Below are 14,097 nucleotides of genomic sequence, written 5' to 3'. Positions count from 1 at the left end.
TCGGCCACCGGGGATCTCATTATAACCGGCCCGGGCCTGTCGGGGGGAACGGCCGCCCGTGACGCTCTCAGCCAACACGGTGGTACAGAACACGCAGACAAGACGGGCGCTGCAGCCGACACATGGCTGCTCATGTTCACTCAATAGCTACATGTGAGTTTAACCAACCACCTTTACACATGTATGTACACAGGGTTGGGTAGTAACGGATTACACTTCATCTGGATTACGTAATCAGATTACGAAACATAAGTAGCTATAATCAGACCAGATTGCATTTGAAACAATGTTTAGTATAGATTATAGTTACAGTGTCAAGGTCTCAAAGATTACTTCATTACATTTTTCGATGATGTCTTTGAGATATGGCAATTTTAAAGTCCCAACAAATATATATAACATTACTCAATGGTATACTACTGTGTACTCCTTTTATCAACCTGTTTTATTTTATTCTTCTAGGATTTATAGAAAATGAAAAATGCTTTTTTTTTTTTTTTAAATGTTGAATATGCTAACTGCATTTTATTTGCGTCGAATATGTTTTCGATGTTTAAACAGTTTTTAAATATTAATTTGTGGAACTCAAGTTCTGTGTGGGCAGGCTTCACATTTACCTCCCACTAGTAACACCCCCCCCCCACCCCCCCCACCACACACACACTCACACACACACACACATATATAAAACGCAAATACACGGTCCTACTTATTATCGTATCCTACCTATACAATAAGAAATAAAAAACATAACTCTGGTTTCTTATTTTCATCTCTCTCCATCTTTTCTATTGGTTTCAATGTGCAACACTGTACACGCAAAGGCAATTGTTGAGATTTGGGAACACGGGGGCAGGAAATATAAACTCATCTCAGGTGACTTTGTGAAAACCTTTTTCTTTGGATGTGAAAGTATTTTTACATAATCTCAGCTATAATCCCTCATCGCGCCAAACTGAGACAGGAGTTCTTATTTTTTTTCTTCCAAATAAGCTTTGCCAACTCTCGCGACTGTCAGGGACTGTGACTCTCACAGTGACGTCGACTGGTTCGCAGATCTTAGATATTAATTCGGTGACTGGCATTCTTTGTTACTTTTAATAGGGAATTGTGCTCAAGGATGTTAATCAAAGACCTGATGATATTCTTAACCTCCCCGCACATACAGACTCAGTTTTCCTTGAAACTCCGATTCCCTCCTCTCGCGCCACTCTGCCTCTCAAGGTCCAGTTAACAATTCAGCGAACGCCATCGACTCTCGCCCCCGTGGGCCGCGGGACTTTCGACGCGGCACCGACGTGCACGCGCGAGGGCAAAAAAGTAACTCAACATATTTGAACATTTTGAGATTGCAGTTGATCTGGAGTGCACATTGAAATTCACAAAGGAGCATAAAGGCCGAAGGCATGTCATCATGAGCGGAGAGAGAGAAGAGCTGCGGAACACGCCGGGCCTCGGGTCAACGCGCTCCAGACAACGAGCCTCGGGGCCCAAGCGAGGCCGCGGTCCTCTCGGTCGACTCCTCTGGGCTCGTCCACACGGGCAGAATGAGGAATGAAACATCACGCGTCCCCCGGCTGTTCGGGGGGGACGGCGCTGCCAATACTAAGCTTTAGTAGCAGTTCTGCTGTTCTGATGCTCGGGGGGCCACAGCAGATTAACCTGCTGGTCCGAGTGGAGAGGAAGAGGAAACTTCCAACGGACTAAAACCCGGCTTTAAAGGAATTTTAATCCGGTAACTGTATAAATGGTGTACAGGCAAAAAAAAGGAAAGAAAAAAATGCCCTTGATCTGATGCATTGGCTGCAGGGCAAGCTCCACCGCGGTTCCATATTTATGATATAATCTCTCGCCAAAGGCTACACACCGGTTTAAAACAATCCTTCTTCTTTTTGTAACCAGCATCTTATCGAACCTCTTGTCCACTCCGAGCTGCAGCAGACGTCTTTTAAAGACTCTCGCTTTTCTCCTCTCGGCAGAAACGTTTTTTTTTTGTTTTTTTTAAATTTTGGGATGATATTTATCTTTCGGGACAGTATTGCTTCCATTTATTTATGGACAGTTTATGAATGCACAATGCCAAGCTTTGGTTCGGACAATAACAAATCATCCAGAACTAAAAGATGGACTATTTCCATTATTGAAAATATTGTATTAAAGCTACAGTGTGTAATATTTAGAAGAACTTATTCACAGGAATTGAATATATTGTCCATAACTATGTGTTCATATATGTTTATATATTTTCGTCAACTCTGAATGAGTTAAATATAGTTACATGAGGTGGACCCGAGACTCCGTGTGAGTCTCCACGTTTGCTATGTCGTGTTGAATACGGTTGTTGCACAAAACGGTTTCAGAATAAGTCGCATTCGCTTGAATTTTCAGACGCTGCCAGAAATCGGAAAAGGATTCAGCGGTGCGCCGCCGTAAAGTGTCCCCCTGTCAGATGCTCAGTCGGTTGCAGTTTGCAACTCTACCACCAGATGCCGCCGGAAAAGTACAAAAAATTACACACTGTGGCTTTAATGTAAAGAAAAAATTAGATGAAGCCTTAAAAATGATGCGAAAAGGAAGGATGGGTGAAAAGAGCAAAAGAACAATATATTTGAAATAAAGTGTTTTCTAACTGACGATAATCTGCCCTGAGAGGGTTTTATATTTACGCACAGAAAAAAAGAAGAAAAAAAAGGTATATATCCTCAAATATATTATTATTATTATTGTATATATTATGAACACTGTTTGTGTATTTGGATGAGTGTTGACTCCAGATGGAGGAGGCAGATTTACATAAAGTGTGACAGTGTGTGCGTTGATGCGCGGCGTCGTCATCTCAGTAGCAATCGACTGTGCGGGAAGAAGAAAGAAAACGCAGCAACATGAAGCACAGAGTGAAGCACATACAGTACAGTGTTGCCTATATCCTAATCAGCCAAACGTACAGGCGAGGCACGGACGATACTCGGTCAAGAGCAAAGGACGCGTGAGCGCGGCCGGCGCTCTTATTCTAATAAGATCCCCCTCCGCTTGTGAGGAGACGGTGAATATCTTTATGTCGGTGGAGTGCTGCCGTGGAGAGGCCCTGGATCGGTTTGATTCATATTCCCTTTCAAATTCTGAAAGAGAGAAGCGAGGCGGCTCATGAAAAATGCCCCAATAAAAGGAGAAGCCACATTCGATTAAAAACGTTTTGCTGCATTCCAGTTCCTAAAACAAAGCCTTCGCCCTTTGTCCTCTCTCACAATCGGCTCTTTTCTGCAGGACGTAATGGCTCCCCAATCGATCAACAAATGGAAGGGAAAAGGTAGAAGAGAAGTCAAGGAATAAGCACCGGTGTTTTAAGCCGCCGCCGCGTGACACAGCACCCGCAGAGAAATTACCTTTATTAAGTCTACAACGACCCCATTGATTCTCCCGTCGTCCGTCTGCCATAATAATGAAGACGGCGGATGGCAGCGCGGCCGCGGCGTAATCAAGAGTTTGTGCTCTGAAAGCCCCCGTCTCTCTCTCTCTCTCTCTCTCTCTCTCTCTCTCTCTCTGTCCGAGTGATGGAGGGGGGAGACGCTGGGCTGTGACGTGCAGAGGGCCTGCGACACTACTACTGATTCGACCACTTAGTGAGACAAATGGGCTTCTAATGTGGAAACACAGATCGGGCTGTCGCCAGTATTTAAAGTGCACGTCGTAACGAATGCACACGGCATGCGGGTTAAGCGTTGTCGGAGACGAAAGGGTTCTAATCTTTTTCGTTCCTGTCAATGTAATTACCGTGGCATATCCAGCCGCTTTATTGATTCCATCCCTACCGAATTAATGCCAGGCTTATTAGCACTTACCATGCTAAAGCAGACGTAGACAACTTTTGGTGCTGAACTTGTCATTGCGGTGTGAAGACTGATTGCAACCGTGTGATGGCGATAGCAAAGCTTATATTGATCTCCCATGAGACTTGCTTTCACCATGTTATTCTCTTATAGGCCACCGGGAGGCGTTTTTTTTGCGGAAAACTGATGACTGCGTCGGAACTGCGCGTCACCCATTGTGAACCACAACAAGGAAGAGGATCGGCGTTCTCCAGGTATCTATCCCCAGTGGGATTTTCTTTTTACGGTTGTTTTCCGCCTCGGACAGTAGCCAAGGTTGCTGGCGTCGAGTCAGCCACGATGCCAACGCTGCTGCTAGTTAACGCTCATAGGGAGCCAGGAAACGAAGTAGGAGCTTCAGCGCGCACACTTCTTTCTTCTCCTCCGTTATCTCCAAAGTGCTGTTGACAACTTCCGGGAGGAAAAAGTACCTGCGTCCTCACCGGCGTCTTGCTAGCTACCAAATATATACTATCACCTGGAACCACTAGGGGGCACTAACGTTGTCTGTTGCCTCTTTAATAAATGCAAGTGTGGTTGGGACAGAATGTAAAAGCGGACACGCAGGGGCCAAGTCAGGGCCTCAAAGTCCTGCATGATAATGATAGGCCAACTCATTTGGCTGCAGTCATCCATCGGTATGTTCACACATCGCATGTTCAGGTTCTACTGTTTTCTCAACACACTCGGAGCACAGAAGCCAAAAATTGCGTATTCTCTACTGGATTCCTCACACATTCACGTGCTTTGTAAATTCGCAGCTCCTCTGCACATCCCGTGGGCAGCGGCGCTGTCGTTCACCGCTGCAGCAGCGACACTGGAGCCACGGGGGACAACAAATTGGACTTTGATCCCGCTGAATTCCAATGATGACACGGCTCAACAAAGCGGGGCCTGTTCACGCGGACCGCTCCGTCACGCCAGGCCCATCGCCTCCAAGGCACGCGGCGGTCGGATTAGCCGCACTTGAACCTGCGCAACCGCTGAGAGATGCCTGACCACGCGGGACATGGAGACGCAGCGGCGCGGCTTTAGTTCTGATTTTGAAGATTTGCTGCTTTTTAATTTCTTCTAAGAGCGTCGAAGATTGAATGTGTTCTGCTTCGGGGCTGTGGATCAGCTGAAACGAGCAGTTTGCAAGACCTAAACGTGTTTTCTGGGAGTTGTTTTTGCCCCCACAATTTCATGACAAGGAAATTGGTTAGACAGTAACTGACAGATGGATTAATTCATAGTGGAAACAATGAAAATAATAATCAGTTGCAGCCCTTCTTGCCTACAATTCTGCACTTACGAGAAAGATAAGAGTTCTTAGAGAGGAACAAGTTCATCATACATCGTGTTTAAGCTTAATGGACCAAGTTCCCTGAAAGATAAGTGGTGAGAAGAATAAGACCAGACGTGTGGAGGCCTCGCGGCCGCCGTGTGTGGAGGGGTTCGGAGACGGCCCGGGCGACACACATTCACAGAGGTTCTGCCTCTGTGTGACTTATCGTTCCTCCAAAGCCTCGAGAGAAATCCCCCATGATGTGCAGAGCGGGAGGTGATGGACAGTCGGTCTGTGAACTGTGCCGGCCGTCCTGTCTGTTCTGTCGCAGCCCCTCAGCTCCGCCATCCGTCTCTTCGGTTTGCTCGGCCTCTGTGGAGATTCGCCTCCTTCCAGGTCAGAGTTATCCAGAAGGTCTTTGAATCAGGAGCAACTTGGACCTGGTGGTGGATTCTTGAAAAGCTACACTAGGGTGCTGATGAGATTGAGTACAGATTATGTGCCGTCGGATCCGCAATTTGAAGACTTTCTACCTTGAGTCCGTCTTCCTCATTAATCACCCCCAACAACAACAGCAGCCGTCATCTCTCCACCTCCTCCTCCCACTCACCCTCCTCTCCACTTCATAGGCCGGCCCTCCCCTCGCTCCCAGACAGAGAAACTCATTATAGGCAAGGATTAGATCGATCAGTGTGGGGAGGGGGCGGGGGGAGCGGGCGGCCTGATGCCCAGTGGAGAGGCAGCATGCCTGGGCCAAGCAATTTATGCCAACAATGGAGCTCATCTCTCTCTCTGCATACATCCTGACGGCGTCTCGGAGGAAAACACTCTGCAAACCTGCAAAACCACCTTGTGAAGACACACACACGCACACGCACACGCACACACACACACACACGCACACACACACACACACGCACACACACACACACACTTATTTGCAAGCAGGTAAATAATCAGTTTAAGCCAAGAAGCATTCTGATTAGAAAATAGTTTATGCTGTTTTTTCGTGGCTAATTTTTAAAACTCATGCACACACACACACACACACACACACAAACACGCACACACGGAAACACACACGCAGTCTGTATTACAAGAAATCCAATGCACACCAGGAGAAAATGGTCCTAGTAATGGAAGCCCTCCCTCCCGCCCACCCCAAAAACATTTTATTCTCAAGGCTGAAATGTTCTCCTCTAAGTGGGTTTGCCTCCGCAGGACAGGCAGAGAGCCTCCCGCCATCGCCCTGGAAACCGCAGAGAAGTAAACACAAGCGGGATTGGGTTGTTGCTCTGCGGCGTGTCGTCACCTTGGCCTCATCTCACTCCGCAGACTATCTTTATTTCCCAGAGGGATGATGCTGACCCTCGGTATCTCGTTCCCCTGACTCAGGAATCCTCGGCTCCTCAAGGTGTGAGAAACACACACACACACACACACACACACACACACACACACGTCGAGGGGGTTAATAACGGATTAAGCATCAAAGCGTCGAGCATCGGAGCAGCCGAGCTTTCCATAAATTAACTTCACCTTTTGTCTCTATTTCTTCCCTCATTTGCGCCTCCTTATTGCTATCATCATCGTTATTGTTATTATTTTTGGGGTGGAAAAATAACCCGTGCAGATGGGGAACGTGTCTAATCCCGTCCCTGGCGAGCGGACGATAGTGGCACCTTTTGTTGTTTACAGTAAGGAATTACCATCGGGCAGGTGGAGGAGTGGGCACCGTGTGAAGTGATTCCGTCACTGCCGCTTCACTTTACTTCACATTTTGTGACTAAACCATAGCTTCACACGTTGTGTCTCAGGGGGCAGCAAATGGGAATACAAATAAATACATTTCAATCTCTATTAAAGCCCCAGTGTGTAATTGTGGTCATTTTCTGGCGGCATCTGGTGGTAAAGTTGCAAACTGCAACCAACTGAGCGACCGACAGGGGACACTTTACGGTGGCGCACCGCTGGTTCCACTTCCGGCAGCGTCTGAATTCCGTATTCAGGACGACGTAGCAAACATGGCGACTCACACGGAGGTCGGGTCCACCTCATGTAACTATGTTGATTATACATATGTGAAGACATAGTTATGGAAAATATATTCTAATGTCTTCTAAACATTGTAGCTTTAAATGATACAAACTCATGGATCCTATCACCATGAATGTGTCAGATTTTTTCCATCAAGATTAAGAAATAATTTCCTTAGAAATTGAAAAAAAAACTTATATCTGGCAATTTTAAGGAAAGCGACCAAAATATAACGGGTTCTTCCCTGGGCCATGTCCCATCCCTCCACTATGTTACATACAGTAATTACTATTCTTTTTATGTAATAATTCTCACAAACAAACAAACAAACAAAGAAGGGAGAAAACATCATTTTCTTGGCGGAGCTAATGTTCCAAAAGTGTCTGACACAGAATATGAGTTGTTACTCTCCGTCTCTGGGTTGTGAGATTCGTTTCCCTCAGTTCCTGTATCTATTTACACATGAATGTATTTTCAAATGAAAACAAACTGCCTAATTGGGCCCATCAAGGCTGCTAATTACACCCCCCCCCCCCCCCCCAAAAAAAAATGTCCAGCAAACGAGACGACCAAGAGCAGGTCCAAGCTTTCCCCCAAAAGGCAGAGACTTGGAACAGAGTTCCCATAATCCCTTTCACCAGATGGACGGGGCTCCGTTCTTGGCCCGAGAAAGAGCAACGTCCCCGCAGGCGGGGGGACATTTCCTCCCCTGCACCGAGGAGATAACCGCACCACACCCGTGGCTGCCGCCGCCGCCGCCGCCGCCACCACCACCACCACCAACCTGCCTCTGCACACCGTCCGTCCATCCTCTTCCTGCGCCTCCATCTCTCCTCTCCTACAACTGTCCGTCACCACACACACGCACGCACGCACGCACACGACACACGCACACGCACACGCACACACACATACACGCACACACACACACACACACACACGCACACACACACACAAACACACACACACACACTAGACGCTGCTGCAAACTCCCTGGGAAGACGAGGAGAGAGAAGAGGAAGACGGGACTCCAAAACGAGTTTAGACAAGAAAGTGAGAGCAAAACACTTCCTCCTCCTGCTCTGACGTCGACTCGCCTCTGTGTGTCTCTCTGCTGGGGCCGGGCACTTTGCGGTGCACAGCCTTTTGATTTTCAGGGGACAAAGATCAGGGAATCTGATCCAGGCGCCGAGGGGCCAGCCGGGGACACAGGGGGTTGTTCTCATGGCAAAATCAATGGCCGATCCCGGGTGGGGCCTTCGTCTCCGGGTGCATGTCAGTGCCCCTGCAGACTGTCGTGTTGACGCTGGCCGATCGGAGGAGCTTGGCGATGACGCAGCAGTGGCAACAGGTGGACAGGAAGCTGTCGCGCTGAATGGTGACACACCGGAAGCCATCTGGAGCCAAGAGCGCCCACCACTGTAGCCAACAGCCAGCATCTCCGTGGTGCCCTCATGTGCAAAGATGCGGGTGCCGACGTTACATCAGGACCACTGCCCTCGTAGGAGAATCTCAGCGCTCAGATTTATCACTGCGAGTCCAGAGAGTCCGAGTTTTATTTGAGTAAGTTTCTAATAACCCGAGGCCTCCGAGAGACCGCGTGTTTAACAGAAAGAGCTATTTATAGCAAGGAGCCGTGAATTTGCTCCTATCGAGGGTGTTTCTTCTCCTCCCTGCAAGTCACAGAAGGAACATTTCCCATTCACCAGCACCACGGCATCGCGGAGGGGGACGTGCTCTGTGAGACGATGGGAATAATATACGTCGGCCCTCCGGTGGATTCTGCTGCAGCGCTTGTGCGGAGGAAATGATCCCGTTTTTAAAATGTCTGATTGTGTTATAGGCGGCCGGTGGGGATGTGGGGAGCAAACCCGATGAGCAGCTCTGACGTTCAGACGTACTGGGTTTGAAAAGAACCAGATTTGAGGGAATCTGACGAATTGCTTAGATGTTTCCGGGGGGTTACTGCATCGACTGAGACCAAGGCAGATGTTCCTATCGAGATGTGATCTATTGTGCATCAATACAGAGAAATTAATGAATGAAGAAAATGTGAATGTTGTGATTTGGGTGAACCAATGTTTAAAAAAATAGCCATCTTATTAATAGGGGAACTGATTTGTTTCTTCTTTTTCATAATAAAGAATAAATGAGAACATTCAGTCAGAATTCTGTCACTATTGACTTTGATGAAGATGCTGACTGACTCGAAGACCACACACACACGCGCGCGCGCACGCACACGCGCACGCACGCACGCACGCACGCACGCACACACACACACACACAGCCTATGTTCAACAACCGCATTATTGTTATTACAAGGAATGTTGTTCATCTTAATCAGTGCACATTGTAAATGAATATTCAGCGACTTGTCCGAGTTCTTATCAGAATCAGATTCAGAGTCAGCTTCACTTCCAGGTGGGTAACAGGTGACGTACGAGGAACTTCACCTGGTGTTATTAAGGTGCGTTGCAGTAAACATATATATACACGCAAAATACAAAAAATATAATGTGTAGTATATACAATAAAAAGAGGGGTTGCAGATGGATGAATGTGAATCATCTGCATAGTCGCTCTCAGTGGCACCATTTCAGACAAGAAGTATTAAAAACTGTTGATTTTAGAAGCCAACAGGTCTCAGAGCAGAGGGAGTTATCATTATTATTATTATAATTATTATTATTATTATTATTATTATAGGCTTCTGAGTGCTGGTGTTCTGAGGGAACAGTGGATCATCCTTGTCTTTTCTCTCTCTGTCTCTCTCTGTCTGTCTTTCCCCCCTCTCGTCCCCTCTTCCTCTTCCTTCCGCAGCGTCTCGCTGCCTGCGCCTCTGCCTCTCCTCCGTCGCCAGCCCAGCAGCTGCTTCTCCCCTTGGCCGGCCTCCAAATGGATGACTGAGGAGGGTGAATGGGTTTTTAATTTCACTTGTTAACGCCGCTTTCCCCCCCTCCGGTTCGCGCCCTCCCCCTCCAGAGGCTGCTCGTGCCAACGCGCGGTCGAGGAGGAGAGGAGGAGAGGAGGAGGAGGAGGACGACGAAGAAGAAGAAGAAGGCAAAATAAATAAACAGCCGTTTGTGGCCAACACAAGAGCAGGATCTCAGTAGCAAACCCTTCAAATTAAGAGGACGTTGATTAGGCAGAGAGCTGAGATTCATTCTCCTTCCTCTCCTCTTCTGTTGGATGATTAATCTTCTCTTCCTAGTGTCTCCCATGAGGCACGGGGGGATGAGGCAGTGGTACTGTTCCCGTTGCTCCCAGAGCAGAGACCTCCGTCGTCTCTCGTCTGCCTTTAAACTCCGAAAAAAAACAACCCCAGACAGGTGCATTTTGAGATGCCTCGGGCAAGATGGCTGCTTCCTCATGCGAAAGGACGTGGCACGTGTGCGAAGAGGGGACCCCCTGCAGGCCGCGCTGCACATCCTCCTCGTGCTTCAACCCTCCCGTCACCTCACACTGACACTTCAACGCATCACCGCGGTCGTCAAAACGGGGAAGAAAGTGGGGAGAGAAAAACCTAAAGAGCCGGAATCATGAGGGAAATGAACCAAACAATACACGGAAGTATGGGTGGCTGCGAAGGAACGGCGACGTCCCAGGTGGGAAGGTCAGATATTCTCATCGCGAGAGATGATGCGCACAAAAGACCTTTTTTATTAAATGTTTAGTTTCTCCGCTGCCGTGATATTTGTGGAACTCATATTCAAGAAACCCCTGCAGGATTTATTCAAAAACATACCGAAGGCAACAGCTATTTGTGGGGATTCTCAGTCAGCCCATTGAGGGCATCTGGACTCGGCCCCAGTTCTCTGAGAACTAGAAGAGGCCGTCGAGGATGCGAGGTGAAAACCTCTGTGTCCGAGAGCTCCGGCTCCGCCTGGGCCGAGAACTACAAAGTGCTGCGACGCTGAGTTACGACCGATTCGACTCGACAACGGAAAAAAAAGGTAGCGTCGAGACTAACAAGTTGCAGCTGTGGCGTGATGCAAATAAGAGCTCAGCAGCGTCTGTAATTCAGCCGAGGAGAGAGAGAGAGAAATTGAAAGGGAAATTCTTTGAGGGGTTCGTTTCCTTTTCGCACCACAGGACACATTTAAGAATAAAAACGACAGGTGACTGCGCCGGGGGAAACTTACAAACAACTCACTGCTGGAGGGGACGCTGTGAGCAGCCGGATGGGTTTCTGACGTCCGTCCTAAGTGAGACGGATTAACACAGGGCCAGTTCAATTTGAATAACAAGCAATCGACTGGCTCAGACGTGACGCGGCCGAGGAGAGGCCTCGAGCCTCCATCGCGCCAGGTGTTGGGTTTAAATCATCCGCTGGGCCCCGTGTTGGCCGTCCTGCCCCAGCAGGGTCCGGCCAGGGGGGGCGGGGGGGGGCGGTGGAGCGTGACTGGGTGGCCGCCGTGCCAGGACCACCACTCAGACTCGGCTCAAATGAAGGATAAACACGTGGATGGACACAATTAACGTGAGAGCGTTACATAATGAAGTTATGAACTATGACCCCAACAGATTTTGAATAGGCTTCTCCATGGTGCTTTACTGTTTGGCCACTGCACCTGTAACTTGTTTTGGAACTGTAACAGGAAGAAAGTCATTACTTGCCTTCATGCATTGCCCTTTATATTTGTGTATTTCATATTTTATGCTATATTTTATGTTGTCAGACTTTGCATTTTAATTTCTATTGTTATTGTGGGGTTTTTTTGCAAGTTCTGTGGTTGTATGTTTGTTTCAGGTCGCTCGAAAAAAGACATCTCGATTTCAACGAGGCTACTTGATTAAATAGATCAGAACATGATCCAATAGCCGGTAATTTATTTGTCCATAGGATTATTGTATTGTCAAATTCCCTTTTTATTTGCCAGGAGAAGCGACTTATCAGGCGAAAAAAACACTCATAATTTGCCTTAAAGCCACTGAGATTCAGACACAGTCACAGTCGCAGAGAAAGTCAAAGCAGGATTGTATTAGTCTTGTTTTGTTTGTGTTTTTAAACTGCAGACACTGTGATGTCCACCAGCAAAGTCTTATCTTATCTTATTTTGAGATCCAAACTTAAAAGTGGTCTTCGTAGGCCGTGACCCTTGACCCCAGGCTGCAGAGTCAAATGGGGAAAGTGAATAAAACGTCTTTACGTGGAGCGGAGGCGTGTCGCAGAGAAGGAGAGGTCTGCCCCCTTGTGGAAGAACGTCACCATCGCAGTCCACACTATTTCAAATTCATTGGGAAAAACTCCGAAACAAGGATTTAGAGTTCACTGGTGCAATCTTCACACACACACACACACACACACACACACACACACACACACACACACACACACACACACACACACACACACACACACACACACACAGAATAATGAATAATAGTCCATAAGCAGAAGCTTTTCAGAACATATAGACTTTATTCATTTCATATAAAAAGGACACAAAAACTTTCACACAACACGCGCACAAAAAAAACAACAAAAAAAAAGTTGAACAGGTGCTTGGGGTGAACTCTCACGGGGGACGTGATCTCGCCGGGGGACGAGCCCGACCTCCACCTCGCCGGAGGCCTCGGACCTGTGCAGTGAACCGCCAGCAGAGGCCGGGGCGAGCCTCTGACAGAACCACTGAACCCTCTGCACTCCTGCTTCCCCTTCTCATCCAACTTGCCCAACTCCCTCCTTCCTCCTCCCCTTTTCCCCTTTTCTCCTTCATCTGGTTTTCCATTTTTTTCTTCTTCCAGTCTTCGTCGTGACCCTTCATATTCCTGAGCCCTCCCTCCCTGATTGGTTCCAGACGTGCCACTGAGCTCTTCTTGCCGACTCAACATTCCACAGCTGGAGACTGCACACGCACACGCACACACACACACACACACACACACGCACACACGCACACACGCACACACATACACATACAGACACACACACACACACACACACACACGCACACACACATACAGACACACACACACACACACACACACACACACACACACACACACACACACACACACACACACACACACACACACACACACACACACACACACACACACACACACACACACACACACACACACACACACACACACACACACACACACACACACACACACACCATTTACTCCCTCTCCTCCTACCTTCCCCCCTCTATCTTAGTCCAACTCAGAGAAAAAAAGCGTGGTTTTTTTTTTGTTGTATTTCTTTTTTCTTTTTCTTTTTTTTTGTTCATGGCAGCTCAGTGAGCCTCAGACTGAAAAGGCTCCAAAGCATTCCTCTGGGCAGGAAGACAGAAATACAATCAGAGGCAAGAGCTGAAGGAAAAAAAGAAAGAAAGAAGGAACTCTGAAAAAAAGAGAGAGTTCATTCTGGTCATTATAATGTACAAATGTGAAATTTCACAATGACGTTTGAGAAAGAAAGAAACAAAAAGAAGAACAGGTTTTGAGTGACTTCCATTTTAAAACAATCTCTGGCTCTCATATAGACAACGTCATCATTTACACGAGGGATGCTTCAAGCGTTGGCAATCATCCCGTAAAAAGGAGGAACGGCTCCAAACGTCTGAAGTGAAAACGCCAAAAATGAAACCGGCAATCATTAGGGAAAAAATCGAACAAAAGGAGAGAACCAATATACTCGCTTTCAATCGTACAGAGAAGTGAGCTGTGGTCGAAAAAAGAAAGGCGAATCAGACAAATATCAAATTGCAAAAGAGAGAATGACTGTCCACAAAGAAAAAAACGCCGAATCAGCTCCAGATGGCGGCGCGAGGAGCCAAGACAAACACAGCTTATAAACGCTGCAACTCTGCGGATAATGACTAAAGTCAAGCGGAAGATTGATTCTAGACGGAGATAATGTACACAAGAGCCGCAAATAATGCTGAAAGTCTAAATCGTGTGATGACAACCCTT

Source organism: Scophthalmus maximus, chromosome 17 (genome assembly GCF_022379125.1).
Source record: "Scophthalmus maximus strain ysfricsl-2021 chromosome 17, ASM2237912v1, whole genome shotgun sequence".
Classification (NCBI taxonomy): Eukaryota; Metazoa; Chordata; class Actinopteri; order Pleuronectiformes; family Scophthalmidae; genus Scophthalmus; species Scophthalmus maximus.
The sequence above is the reverse complement of the archived record's forward strand: the minus strand, read 5'-3'. Positions refer to the sequence as shown.